This window comes from Paroedura picta, chromosome 2 (genome assembly GCF_049243985.1).
Source record: "Paroedura picta isolate Pp20150507F chromosome 2, Ppicta_v3.0, whole genome shotgun sequence".
Taxonomy (NCBI): Eukaryota; Metazoa; Chordata; class Lepidosauria; order Squamata; family Gekkonidae; genus Paroedura; species Paroedura picta.
In genome coordinates this window covers 39975424-39989998 of record NC_135370.1, presented here as the reverse complement: position 1 = coordinate 39989998, position 14575 = coordinate 39975424, and the positions used below count along the sequence as shown (strand labels likewise).

Below are 14575 nucleotides of genomic sequence, written 5' to 3'. Positions count from 1 at the left end.
AGGGCTCCACCCACCAATCTCCAGGAGTTTCCTAACTTGAAGTTGGCAGCCTTACCTCCACATCCTCTGCCAAGGGAGACCTGTAAACGGATGGACTTGTCCACTGTGCAACCTACCTGCACCTCCACTAGCAAGGGGGGCTCACAGGTAAGCACATAGCCCAATCACTGCCCCCCTTTCCTTCCTTCCTTCCTTCCTTCCTTCCTTCCTTCCTTCCTTCCTTCCTTCCTTCCTTCCTTCCTTCCTTCCTTCCTTGAGAAACAGAATCAGAAAATGCCAGACAATTATATTTCCAGACTTTTCTCAATTTATTTCCCAGACATAAAGAGCAAATATAGAACCATCTGGTCCCAAACCAGACCCCTGGCAACCTTAGGAGTAGTTATGCACAGAATTCCATTGCAGGCAATAAACAAGCACTAGCACCCACTGCCACTACCACTACATGCCCTCAGGGAGGCAGGTTTGCCTTCTGATGTCTTCTTAATAAATGCCGTCATTTGATGCATATTGCCAGAGATCCTGCCCTCCCTCCTGCAAGTGGAGCCTTCAAGAAACAAGAATTTGGGAAGCTTCATGACTTCATCACTTTGTAAATAGAACAGCAAAAGAAAGGACTTCATTTACTTAACGATGGAGACATTCAGACCACATATATACAACTAGATATTTTCCTAATTTAGTGGGAACTTTGGAGGCCTTAATTTCAAGTTCTGCATAGTCATTAGAGTTGCCGGTCCTCTGTGAAATCCGGCTTTTCACTGCCTGAAGGAGTCTCAAAGCAGCTTACAATCGCCTTCCCTTCCTCTCCCCACAACAGATACCCTGTGAGGTGGGTGATGCTGAGAGAGCTCTGACAGGATTGCTCGGTCAGAACAGCACTATCAGGGCTGTGACGAGCTCAAGGTCACCCAGCTGGCTGCATCTGGAGGTGCAGGGATTCAAACTAGGGTTGTGAGCGGTGGCGTCCAAATCGGCCGTTCCAGGCAGCCGCAGCCAGTGCCCCCCCCCCGCGTGCGGGGGGGATGGCGGCACTGGCTGCAGCATCCTGGAACGGCCGATTTGGATGCCGCTGCGCACAACCCTAATTCAAACTCAGCTCACCAGATCAGAAGCCTTAATCACTACACCAAGCTGGCTCTCCACGCTGGTATTGCACTGGAGTAAATACTATACCTATTACATTATCATCCCTTCAGTTAATAGTGTATATTCAAATTTCCCCATTTGGGTTAGGTGACTAGAAGTTCTGCCCGTCTAAAAATTGCTTACAAATATTAAAAAGAAAGAAAAAAAGAAAAAAATCCAGACGTGTATACACCATGCACTAATCAAGTCAAATATTTAGTACAGTCTCTGACCAAATGCAATACAATACAGAGAAAGAAAACTTTGTATATTCAAGTGGCCTCTGTATCTTTAAGGACAGTCGCATTAAATATATACAAAAACATTGACGGGAGGGGAGAAATCAGCTGTTAATTTAATTAACTCCACTGGATGGGAAGGGGTGAGCCAGTCTCAGTTTAAGTAGCATAAATTCCCCTTTTTGGATAGGGATTGTGTGGCTCTAGAAAGGAGCGCTAATTTAGCCAGGATTTTATTTGACTTTGAGTAAGGATAGGATTTGGGGGTTGGCTTAAGGAAGAAAACTAATTAAGAGCCCCTCTTTCCTAACTGGCGTGTGGAGGGTCTGTGGAAAGGTGCTCAGTATAGGAAAAGTGTAGCCTTGAACTTGCTGAGGTAACCTGACACGAGAAGGGTAATCAAATCTCAACGTCAATATATTGACGTTATCTTTACATAAAATTTACCAAATTATGTTGTTAAACAAATATTTGTTGTTTATCTCCATGTGCATCTTACCTGCTGAGTCAAACATCCAAAGAAAAGTGATCTCTATTTACCACACATATAAGTACAGTCTTGGTCTAGCTAGGAGATTTCCAAATAAGATACCTCTGAGAGCACATAGCTAATTTATTCATACTTTTATTCCTCCCTTCTCTCTTTAGACTGCAGTTGCTACCATGTGCTCCAAGCCTTGGCCGGCAAGGATTCATATGGTTGAGGCCCCTTCCCACCCCCTCCAGGCCCATCATTGGTCATTTTGGAAGGGGGGGGGCAAATGGCCATTTTGGGAAGGTGATCAGCATAACCATATATGTTCATATCAACTGATAATTTTTAAAAAAATTAAAATTATCTAAAAAATGGCTTACAACTAGAAATTCTGTATTCAAAGTCTGTCTTCCCCATTTTATTAGATTGTGGGTACTTGCTGTTTTAAGAACTTATAGAAGAGGCCAGAGTGGGAGACTGGGCATTCCTCAACCCAGAAGGAAGTTGCCTCAGAACCTTCTCCCTTTTCTTTCTCATTCCTTATCTGCCCCGGGGTGGGGTGCCTGTGTTTTTGGTTTCAGGCTGTAACCCAAGTCACTTTAACAAAAGCTGTCTCATCTAGAGCATGTGAAAGAACCACTTATTTGGAGTAATAACCCCCTAAGATTGAATAATATGTTGTAATTGCTTCATTTATTATAAAATATTGTTGATGTGCCTACTGGCATTTTATTACTGTGTTAATTTGGCCATCAGAATGGGATAAAAATAAAAAGCATAAGATTGAATTGGTCTCTGAGTCTTCAGCAGATGAATCAGAGCAGTTTCTTCTTCAGGTTTTACTTTAAATGGTTTTTTTCAGTGTGAATCCTCAGCAGAATTACACCTTTTTAAGTGCATTGACTTCAATGTACTTAGAAACATATAATTCTGTTTAGGATTGTACGATGAACCTCTACACAGTCAGTCAGTCAGTCAGTCAGTCAGTCAGTCAGTCAGTCACCTTTTATTGGCATAAAGAACCTCTACACAAAGATGGCTTCTCCCAAATCCAAATCTAGGAACCTGTTGAAATGTACCACATAAGAGAAGAACTATGAAGTTACCTTTTTGAGGTTGCGGCCCGTTGCCAAAAGGTGGGGGGAGAGGGCGACCCGGCCCCCCGCGCTTGCGCGACAACCCTGCACAAACGCGCATGTGCGTACCTAAGATGTGCATGCGTGGTTGTGCCTGGCAGGGCGCAAACACGCAAAGATGGCAGTTTTGCATGTGCATGTGCGCAGGGCTGCTGTGCATGCACATTTATGCTTCAGGCGGCGCGGTGGTTCTGTGCATGTCCACATGCTCGAAATTCCAGCGCATGCACGTTTGCGTCCCCGCTATGCACGCCGGCCGCGCTTCCCTCTCCCCACCCTCTCGCAGCAAGAAGCTTGCCAGGATGCGAGCTAATTGGCCACTTTGGCGGCCACTTTGCTCGCGGCCTGGCGAGCTTCTCAGTGCGGGTGGGGCAGGGAGAGGGAACCACTGCCTGCTGCCGAGACTCTTGCGGCCTAGCACCGGGCCGTGGACCGGGGATTGATGACCCCCATCTTAAACCATATTCATGTCCATGGGCAACATGGCACCATCTGACATCTTTCCAGGCACCCATTATCTTTTTTCAGAAAGGTTTTGTAATCGGCCTGGAGTCTCAGCGAGAAAGACGAACTATTCATGAAGTAAATTAAAAAAAAAAGAAATCTTTGAACTGCTCTCATACCGAGAAAGAGTGTGAAGGAGTTTTATTCTATTATTTCTACTTTCAGGGCCAAAAGGATTACTGCTAGGCTATTAGATCTTTCCAGACTGGGACAAGGGACCAAAACATCGGGTGTCTTCCATGAAGAGCTGGAGGGTATGAAATGACTCGCTAGATGTTCAGAGAATGAGTAGAGGGAAGCTTGTAGGAAAAAGGAGCAAGCACAGGCAAGAGCGTGCATCGGTAACTATTCAGTGGCAGCAGCAAAGTGGTGTGCTTCACCATCCCCGATATTTCTCAACACAGCCATCCTGCTGAATTGTTCCGTGTTGCAAGCAGCCTTTTCCATTGTGCTCCTGATGATCCAAATGAGGGATAATTTGAAAGCGTACTGTGCCTTGTTTTGCTTACCATTTCGCAGAAAACAGTCATTTGAACCTACCAAGAACTGAACATCACCTCGCTTGATCAATCAATACGGACATATTGTAAAGAAACAGAAAACCCTGGGGGAAAACTGAACGTACCACAGAATGGCAAGTATTACATTCTGTGTATCGGTTATTTACAGCAGCACGCGTTTCATAATGCTTATTTTTGAGCCTTCCCACAGTCAGTATCAGAATATCAGCAGAATTCGGTATAAGCTCCCTGTTGCTTGAACAGACTGCAGTTGTTGAATTGATGTTGTGCCGTAGCAAAATTAGGATTGCTGGGAATGAGAATGGGAATGCCGCAGCAATGCTAAATGTCTTAGACTTGCCGATGGTCTGGTTCAATTATATAGCCTTCTGAGGTTTCAAGAAAGAGGATGGTGCGAGAAATCCTGATTACTTTCCACGTCTTCCTCTCTGAAGGTTCAGTTCAAATGGAGACTGAGATTCTCACTGGACTTTCCACAATAATGCCATATTTTATTAAAATTATATTGGCTTAATTAGCGATTTTTTAAAAAGAAACAGTAAACAGGAGATGTTTGGATTACCATCAGTAAGTGATATATTCTGTTTAAGTCGGATGTTCTTGTTGGATAAAGTGATTGCAAAGACGCTGCCTTGTATTTCAATTTCCTTCAAAGAAGAGGTGGGCAGCCACTGGAAATAGCGCTTTTCTAATAATACCCTGACTACACAATGCCTTCCTCTTTATTGTGTACAGCAGGGGTAGTCAACCTGTAGTCCTCCAGATGTCCATGGACTACAATTCCCACGAGCCCCTGCCAGCATTTGCTGGCAGGGGCTCACGGGAATAGTAGTCCATGAACATCTGGAGGACCACAGGTTGACTACCCCTGCTGTACAGCTTTAAGCAAAAGGTGAAAACATTATTGTTTTCTTAGGTATTTGCTGGATTTGTGGTTATGTATATTCTTTATTCCATCTCACCTCTTGTTTTTGCTACTTTTTGTAATTTATGGTAATGTCTGCTGATGTTTATGCTGATTCTTTATGGATTGAAACATCCATTTATGCTGATGTTTTGTGGGTTGCTGCTTTTTATACTTCTTTGTTAATTGTTTTATTATTAGTGTTCAAAGAAGCTGAATGGCCAGGCCAGCCCAGTGTCCAAATTCAATTTTGTCATGCATAAGCAAGAGGAAGCAGAACGCCATACACTGGCATCAACAGATCCTTGCAATGGGAATCTATGTTATTTATCCAACACTGCACAAAATCTACTTGCAAAGTATACTGTAGCTGAGTCATAAGAGGTAATCCCTTTAAATCTGACACGAGGTAATGCCTGTTGCATATTATAAAATTAATTAACCTATATGGCTTATTACTAGATGTAAATTAATCCATGGGTTTTAGTAAATCTTTTTTTTAAAAGCATTAGTACTTTACATGAGAACTGAAACAGACAGTTGTAGTTCAGGGTTAAGGCTGAGACTCAAGAAATCTTGCTTTGCTTCAGCGTTCAGTGTGAACGTATCTCTGTGTCCCCGTTTTCTATGCATAAAAAGTGAGCGCATTTCTGGTACAGACACATGCTTGTGGAGTATACAGGAAGACATCTGAGGAATCTGGACTAAGAAAGGAAAGTATCAGGTTGAGAGACTGGCCTAGAGTATAATGAAGGCAGGTAGATAGGTCAGGAGAATGCAAATGACACGACCAGGGAAGGTTACAGGGAAACATGCAGTGATGAGAAAAGGAACCATAATAAGGAAAAGATGAACTTGTAAGTGAGCTGTAGGCCGCATCTGACTTGTTATGCAGAGAAATAATTCCTAAGAAGAATAAATTGGTATCAGGAATGGAAGTGGAAAGAAGTAGTCATGATCAGGAAGGCTGGTAGGGTTAAATTAAACATTTCTCACAATCTCAGCTCAAGAAATAGTGCTACTGGGCATGCAGCGTAAGCCTATATGTGTCTACTCAGAGGTAAGTCCCCACCTGGTGAGAGAACCAGTTTGGAGAGCTGGGTTTGATTCCCCACTCCTCTACATGTAGTCAGCTGGGTAAACTTGGGCAAATCACAATCCTCTTAAAAGCTGTTCTCACAGAGCAGTTCTCTTAGAGGTCTCTCAGCCCCACCTACCTCACATGGTGTCTGTGGGAAGAGGACGGGAAGGCAATTGTAAGCTGCTTTGAGACTCCTTTGGGTGGTAAAAAGCGGGGTATAAAAAACCCAGCTCAGCTCCAGCTCACTGTGTTCAAGGGGGCTTTCTTCCATCCCAGGTAAATGTATATAGGATTGTCCCCTTGGTTCCCTCTGGTGAGAGACAATATGGGAGAATTGCGGTATATTTAATATATGTGTAACCCTATGGATTGGCTCCCTGATGGAATTTGTGAAGGGAAGGTGAAGTTATAGGGCAGGGGTAGTCAAACTGCGGCCCTCCAGATGTCCATGGACTACAATTCCCAGGAGCCCCCTGCCAGCATTCGCTGGCAGAGGCTCCTGGGAATTGTAGTCCATGGACATCTGGAGGGCCGCAGTTTGACTACCCCTGCTATAAGGGGAAGGAATGTCTGGGGTAAAAACATTAGCAGGATGAAAAGCCAAAAGCATAGCTGTAGCAAGAGCCACAAGAGCCCAGTAGTGTCTCCTCAGGGAGCTAGCCAAGCTGCAGGAAACACCAAGTGTGAGAGACTTTGAGAAAGCCTCAAATAAAGTGTAAGCATAAGAAGTAGTCTAGTCTTCAGAGCTAGCCTAAGCAGGTCTACTCAGAAATAAGGCCCCGTGATTCAATGGGCTTAATCCCAAGAAAGGGTCTTTAGAAGTGCAACCACTATCATTTCTGATTCCCACTTTAAACTCTATCTGTATATCTGTATATATGTGTCTGTCTATCACTGCTCTCAATGCTGTCTTGTGGCAGTTTACAATAAAACAATAAAATACAATATAACCCCCTAAAAAAAGCCCTTAACATATTAATCAGATGGCAATACTATCAGAGTTCCAATCTCCCCTCCCCCCCTTCAGCACATGGGTCAGATGAGCGCTCTCACTGGGATGAGGGTCCTGATCTAAGACAAATATTGAGGGATCCCCAATTGGTAACACCGAGACCCCTAACCTTGCGGTTTTAAGCATATTGAACCCTGCTTTGATTTCCCATTCCTCTTTGCTGAAGAAGCTCCCTCTGTATTTTAAGTTGTTTGTCAAAGGCAAATTATGATTAGAGGCTTTGTCCTGAAGTTGTGTTTTTCTTTCCTTTACCTCCTGGTTTTACGATGTGGACACCAGTGTGTTACTTTCTTGTTTTCATATGTACCTCCTCGATCTAGCCAACCCAGGTCCCATCATTTCTACCTGAGGCTGATTGGAGAAAAGTGGGTGGCATCTACTTGATTCAGGCTCAAGGTCGCCCAGCTGGCTGCATGTGGAGGAGTGGGGAATCAAGCCTGGTTCCCCAGGTTAGAGGCCATGGGTCTTTACCACTACATCATGCTGGCGCTCTGAATTATGAACTGATCTTGGGCCCAGGTGCCAGCAATCATGGCTAGAATTGCCTGCTGGCCAGAAGGAATCCCTACTGATCATTTAAGATAAGTGTCCTTGCAAGTTATTTACCACATGTTGTGACTGGCTATCATGACACAAAAAAGAGCTTCCGTTGCTCATTTTCTATACATTAAGCTTTTATGAAAAGAACGGAATGTTTGTTTTCTCCAAGCTTGTTGGCAGTCCTGAATGACTGTTTCTCCAGGCTTGTTAGCAACCCTAAATGACTGCTTTTTGGGCCCAAAAGATCCAAAAAGTACAGAAGCAGTGGCTGTATGACCCCTCCCCACCCTGTAGCCAAGAGGCCATAGTCCCATGTGGAGGGAAAACCATACCAGTAGACCTGCCTGCAGGGTCAGTGATATTTCTGTCAAGCTTCCCCGACCAATCAGGCCTGCCAGTCCCCTGGGAAAGGAGAAGGCTGGCTCAGAAAAAAAGCTTCAACAGGAGACTCCAGCCAGGAGTTGTCGAATTAGAATTCACATGCAGATTCGATTGTGTCAGATGAGGGCGGTTTGCTCACTACAAAACATAATTGCTTTTCCTGATAGGTTTGTGGATACTATTCAGATTCTTCCTACTTCGTCAGCACTTAGAAGCGGTTGAGCTCTCCCTCACTGGCAGTCTTCAAGCAAAGGTTGGATACACACTTTTCTTGGATGCTTTAGGATGCTTAGGGCTGATCCTGCGTTGAGCAGGGGGTTGGACTAGATGGCCTGAATGGCCCCTTCCAACTCTATGATTCTATGATTCTAGGATATAAATATCTTTGGCAAGGGCAGACTGGCCATTATAGCAATGGGAGAATTTCCTGGTGAACCAATTTTCCCCCCATTCCCTGTCACTAGAATGTAACATTTCATACACCTGATGAAGAGGGCTCCAACTCACAAAATCTTACACTATAACAAATGTGCTATAGTTTTTTTTTTCAGGTTTTTTTTTGGGTGGGGGGGGGTTGTTTTGTTATTTTAGCTTTGCAGCTACTTGTGTCATCAACTTTCCAGACACCACCCCAAGGACTGCAGATGATATTTCAGATTCTGCTACGAGCAAAGCAGGGTGCAAAAGTGCAATGCTTACATTTGGTTTTGAGAACATGAAACCATCACATCTGTGAGGCAAATCGAAGCGCAACTGTAGACAAAAGCCCTCTGGTTATAGAAGCTAGCAGTACAGGCCACGAAGTTTCATGTCTGATGGACAATAGCAGCAAAAAGTCTGACCTTTGGCTCCAACTCTGGGGCAAAAGGTTTATTTGCCAGGCAGATGGCTCTTAGCCATGCTTTGAGATACCAAGAAAGATTTCAAGTAGAAACCAGTGCTTTCAGCCTGCTTCACTAGGTAGCAAAATACTTCCACCGACACCCAGATTTTATATACTGAACTGATAAGAAAATTGCAAAATTATTAATTAAATCAGATATAAAATCCATTTGCTTGCATGTGGTACGGAAAAGCATTAGCAAATCATTTGTTAGTAAATACCTAGGAGACAGCTATAATTTCTTAGTTACCCTGAAGTTTCCGTTTCTTCTTTTCCCTTAAGAAAAGCTATGATATTGTTTTCTCATATCTTCAATACTTGTAAATACTTCAATGTCTCATATCTTCAATACTTGTAAAAATTACTATTATCAGTTGATATTTTGTGGTGCATACTAAGCTGCATTTCAATGAATACAACTGTAAGTCTTGACCTTTGGTCCTTCAAGGGTAGTGTTCTTTATTCTGGTTAGCGGCAGCTTCCCAGAGTCTCAGGTGCATGTCTTTTGTATTTTCTGCTACCTGAAGATGCCAATGATTCAACCTGGGACTTTTTTGCATGCAAAGCATGCAGTTTGGGGTTAAAAATGGGTTGGCGATAAGGTGCCAGTGGCTTCATCCTGCGACCTGTATGACACTAGCTGTTTCCCAGATTCTTCGTACTTGCTTTGAGCTGTATTTTGGTTTCATCACTGCAGATGGCTGTGTAAGGCACCCTGCCGTTATCTGCTCAAGACATAACAGAGTTTCAAATGGGTCTTTAAAGGATGGCTTTTTCAAGCAACTCACAACTCAAGCAAATGCTGACTTTCTCTTGGATTACTGATGCTTGCTGGCCTCCAGAGCAGCATTTCTGACACTACGAAAAAAAGAAAGAGGGAAAATAAGGGTAAGCGGCACCATAGCCTTGTCCTATGAAGTAGAGAAATGACGCACAAGATAAGCTCCAGTTTTGAGGTAGATGACTTCGAATGTACTGTTAGAGCTTCGTTCTCCTGCACAAGGGACCTTCTCTTCCAATGAAAGTGAGGCACAGCTCTTTTGCACACAAATGTAATGCTTCTCTGCCTTTTTCTCTGTCTAGCTCAGCCTTTTTCAACCTTTTGACCATGGAGGAACTCCTGAAATAATTTCTTAGATGTTGAGGGGCCCCAAAAGTGATGTCAGTTGGCCACACCCCCAGAAGTGACATCACTACCTTAGCCCTACTTTTGCTCTCACCCCCCTCCCCATGGTTACTGCTACAACACTGTCCCCATTGATTTGCCCTCATTTGTAATTTGAACTGATTGGCCCTCATTGGCAGAGTGCAATTTAAACTGATTGGCTGTCACTCATGAGTAAACATTCCAATGGCAGAGGCTTTTCCTGGCTGCCCTGTGTCCCAGACAGTTGTCAGGAGGCTGTTTCTGGGCTTTCCACAGCCCCCCCCCCCCCGAAAGCATGCAAAGGCTGCACTAAGAGGTGGCTCACTCCCACCCCGCATGGCCTCCAAACTGAAAGAGGCCAGGGCAACTTACTGGCAGCAGGGCATGCTCTGAGGTCAGCTCCCTTTCACCCAGCAAACTTCTGAAACTGGCAGGAAGTTAGAGTCAGCCAGCTGATTTCTTATTATCCTTTCCTGGCTGAGAGCTCCCTCCTGATTGGAACTAAACTAACAGGGCTGAGGGCCCTCCTGATTGGGGATAAACTATTCTGGCTGAGGTCCATGGCTTACTCATGAGTAAACATTCCCAGGGGTAGAGGCTTTTCCTGGCTGTCTTCATGCCATTTAACCTGATTGGCCCTCATTGGCAGAATGTTCTCTCCCTATTGGCAGCATACCCCAAGGGAGGGCCAATCAGGTAGGGAATAAGTTGGCTGCATGCAAATTCAACTTGATGTTTAGTGATAGTGATTTATGTTCTGTTATAGCTTTCAGCTCCGTTGGTGGCCTTGCTTATCCAGGAACCTTCTCGAACCTTGGTAAGATCTGCAAGTGCAATGTCTCAATAGCTAAGGGGACCTTCACACTTATGTGGCTTGTGGCCCACATGCATGCTCAATGAGCCATGTGCATGCTCAGTCACTAACACAGTCCCCCTAAAAATCACAGTGTGAAGGCCCCCTAACCGTACAGCACTGAGAGACCCATAGCATGTGCTACATGTGCCATTAGGATTAATTGCTTCTGACTCTACTTACTTACGGCCATCAATGGCTCACTGGGAAATTGCTGTGTAAATTAAATAGCCATTTTACCTTTGCAATTTGATACCCAAATACGTGTGTGATCCCTAAAGTTTGGAACATCCCCCTTGCATGTCAAGAGCACACATGCATATATCTGGGGAAAATTAAATTGAGGAACACTGCTTGTGTATACCAAAGTACAGAATTTTGTAGTAGCACTTCACTAGGTGAATGGAGAGTTTCCAAGAATTAAAGCTGGCAGAAAATAGAATTGGAGTCTAAATCTTGATTTACTAATATAAATCAAGAAAAGTAGGAGGCACTCAGAGACCTGTAGGCTGGCACACACAAACATACGCAGAATAAATTATAATCCTAAAGAATCTAACACCTAATTAATAAAAGCACATAATAAGGGGGGGAGCAAATTAAATAATACCAGCCTGTTATTAAAGGGTCCTGGAAGTCTCAGAGGACAGCAATAAAGGAAGAAGCAGGGTAGAGACTGTGTCTTAACTACACAGGGGCAGCAGCATGGACGTTCAGGAGAATGGCTGCTACTGTTGCTAATACGGTAAAGTTCTGGGTAGGGACGGGCATGAGCTGGAAAAATACTATTTATGTTGGTTTGTGGCTGAACCATCAACTGAACTGGAAGGTTATTTCATGAACTGAAATAGTTCATGGCCTCACAAACCTCGTTGAAAGAAACCAGAGTCCCTTTCAACATGGTCTACAGAAAGAGTGAAAAACAGCTAAGCGAAGGGGAGTAGACTGCTCCCAGCTGATTTTTTTTCATTTTCATGTGCCTTTTAACAGAGAGCATGAGAAAGAGCAAAACAGCTGAGCGATGGGTGCACAGGCTACTCTCCACTGCTCAGCTGTTTCTGCAGCTTTCAGTGTTTTAAAGGGACTCAGATTTTCTTTAAACCCCAGCTTTCTTCTTTATCCGTGAACCACCACAGACTGCTTTCAAAGTTCGCAGACGTTTGTGATGGTAAACCCAATGATATAAACATTTATTGTGCACAGATTTTAAAAAATCCTTTAAGGTTACAAACACACACAAAGCCCATAGGCTGTTACTGAAAAATTATCATATGCCCTGTACAAACTCAGGCCTTAGACCTGACATATTTCGACCCTCACTGGGTCTTCCTCAGTGGTCTAATTTTTGATACACATACATTGGCAAAATAACAAAAGCAGCCAGTAAAATAAATAAATTATAAGAACATTTTTAAGGTGACCAAATCAATCAAATTGGATCAAATTTATCTGATGGATAAATTGAAGGACTGCAATCTGGATTTTCAGATAGTTAGGTGGATAGGGAACTGGTTAGAGAACCGCACTCAAAGAGTTGTTGTCAATGGTGTTTCATCAGACTGGAGGGAGGTGACTAGTGGGGTACCTCAGGGCTCGGTACTCGGTCAGGTACTTTTTAACAAATTTATTAATGATCTAGATCCCCCTCACTGGCAGTCTTCAAGCAAAGGTTGAATACACACTTTTCTTGGATGCTTTAGGATGCTTTGGACTGATCCTGCATTGAGCAGGGGGTTGGACTAGATGGCCTGTATGGCCCCTTTCAACTCTATGATTCTGTGATTCTGAAATGGAAAATATCCACTTATAATAGTCCCCTTCTTTCAGACTGTAAAGAAATTCTGATGTGTGCTCATGAAATCAGTGCATGTACATTCAATATTGTTTCAACCATAGGCCTGGTAGAACAGCTCCGTTTGGCAGGCCCTGCGGAACTATTCTAGGTACCCATTGGTTGTTATTCCACCAATTTAATGGAATAAATATTTTAAAAGTTTCCTCCCATTAAATGATGTGTAAGGGATATCTAATATACAATCAAGGTCACAATCAGCCTGTCTGAATCTTTCTCAATAAAAAATAGCTAAAAGTTCCGCAATGTACTCTGTTACTTCAGAGATCTTATTGGCTAATAATCTCCTCTACAGCTGGCTCATTTTGGGCTTGAAAGATGGGTCCAATCAATTGGGACCGCTGCTTGCAAAATAATGGACAGCTTAGTAATGTGTGTAATTGTTTCAGGTTGGCCAAGATGGCAGCCACATATCCTTTGAGCCAGGTATATTACGGTATCTCCCTTTAAATGTTGCTGATTGAAAGATATTTGTCCTACTCATTATGAATGCATAACGATGGATTGGATTTAGCAGACTTGAAAAATGTTGGGCTATAGAATTTTGAGTAAAAGAAAGGCCAAAGAAGCAGAGAGAGCATAACCTGATTCATCTCTGAGATGTTTCTCAGTATCCCATGTCCTCCTTTTTATCATAACTCTCCTCTGAATTAGCCAGGGAGCCAATGTTCATAGCAAGAGTATCAGTCTCATGAAGTACATATTGAGTCTTATACTTCTTCTATAGAAGAGCTGTTTTTATACCCCGCATTTCACTGCATGAAAGAGTCTCAAAGCATTAACAAACACCCTGTGAGATAGGTGAGGCTGAGAGAGCTCTGACAGGAATGCTCTGTGAGAACATCACTATCAGGGCTGTGATGAGCCCAAGGTCACCCAGCTGGCTGCATGTGGAGAAGTGGGGAATCAAGCCCAGCTAGCCAGATTAAAAGCCGCTTCTCTTAACCACTATACTATGCTGGCTCTCTAGAGGCAGTAACATTATGGAATAGACTGACTGAATGTCGGCTCTTTCAACAAGGCCTGTGGAGAAAGTGTGCTCTTTCAGCGTTCGCTGGCAGGGGACTCCTGGGAATTGTAGTCCATGGACATCTGGAGGGCCGCAGTTTGACTACCCCTGGTCTAACCCTAAGAACACTTTCCTGGGAGTAAGCGCCATTGAATAGACTTTAGTCGGCCTGCCTAGAATGGCACTCTAAATGTATGAATAAATGCCAGAGACTATTTCTGTAGTTCTATAATGTTATCATGTTTTTTCTTCACATTTTGCACTATTTAACCATTTCAGAGCTATCATGGTTAATGAATTTTGAGTGGATGCTGCCTCAGATGAAGGAGTGGGCAAGGTGGCAATCTGAAAATAAAATAAAATTTAGGTTTATCGGAAGGTTGTATTAATTATTTTTGTGTGTTTTATTTCTTGGATATTTAAATTTAGCTGTAATGAAAGTGTAGAAGACAGCTTGTAACTCATTGGCTGACCTCTGCTTAAATACTTGTACAATTTCAGAAGCAAAACAAACACCAAAAGCCCCTTCTGTGAACATAAGGAAGATGGCGGTTAATGAGTAAATTCATGTAAAAAAAACAACAACTTTGGGAACAGAAAATATATCCCCGTGAACAGTTTAGAAGACACTGGTTTGCGTTTTATCTTTTATCGGAGTTGAACTACGCCTGTGCTGGGTTGATTTTATTTCTGCTTCTTTTTCTTTAAATTAGAAAGGATCATGAGAAAATAATCATTGCTGTTCTCCATGTTGCATCCACCCGGATAGCTTCAGGTGAGTAGCTGTGTTGGTCTGAAGCCACAAAACGAAGTCTGAGTCCATCGGCACCTTTAAGACCAACCGAGTTTAATTCTGGGTATAAACTTTCATGCTTAAAGGTGCCGCTGGACTCAGACTTTGTTCGATTTT

At 43.3% G+C, this 14575-nt stretch overlaps 1 long non-coding RNA gene across 1 annotated transcript; it reads left to right on the top strand.

Annotated features, from left to right (window-relative positions):
- Positions 1–9510: 9510 nt before the first annotated feature.
- On the top strand, positions 9511–11549 carry LOC143828643 (uncharacterized). Its single transcript, XR_013227786.1, has 3 exons — positions 9511–9692; positions 10718–10768; positions 11431–11549. It is a non-coding gene; the product is annotated as an uncharacterized LOC143828643 (long non-coding RNA).
- The last annotated feature ends 3026 nt before the right edge of the window (positions 11550–14575 follow it).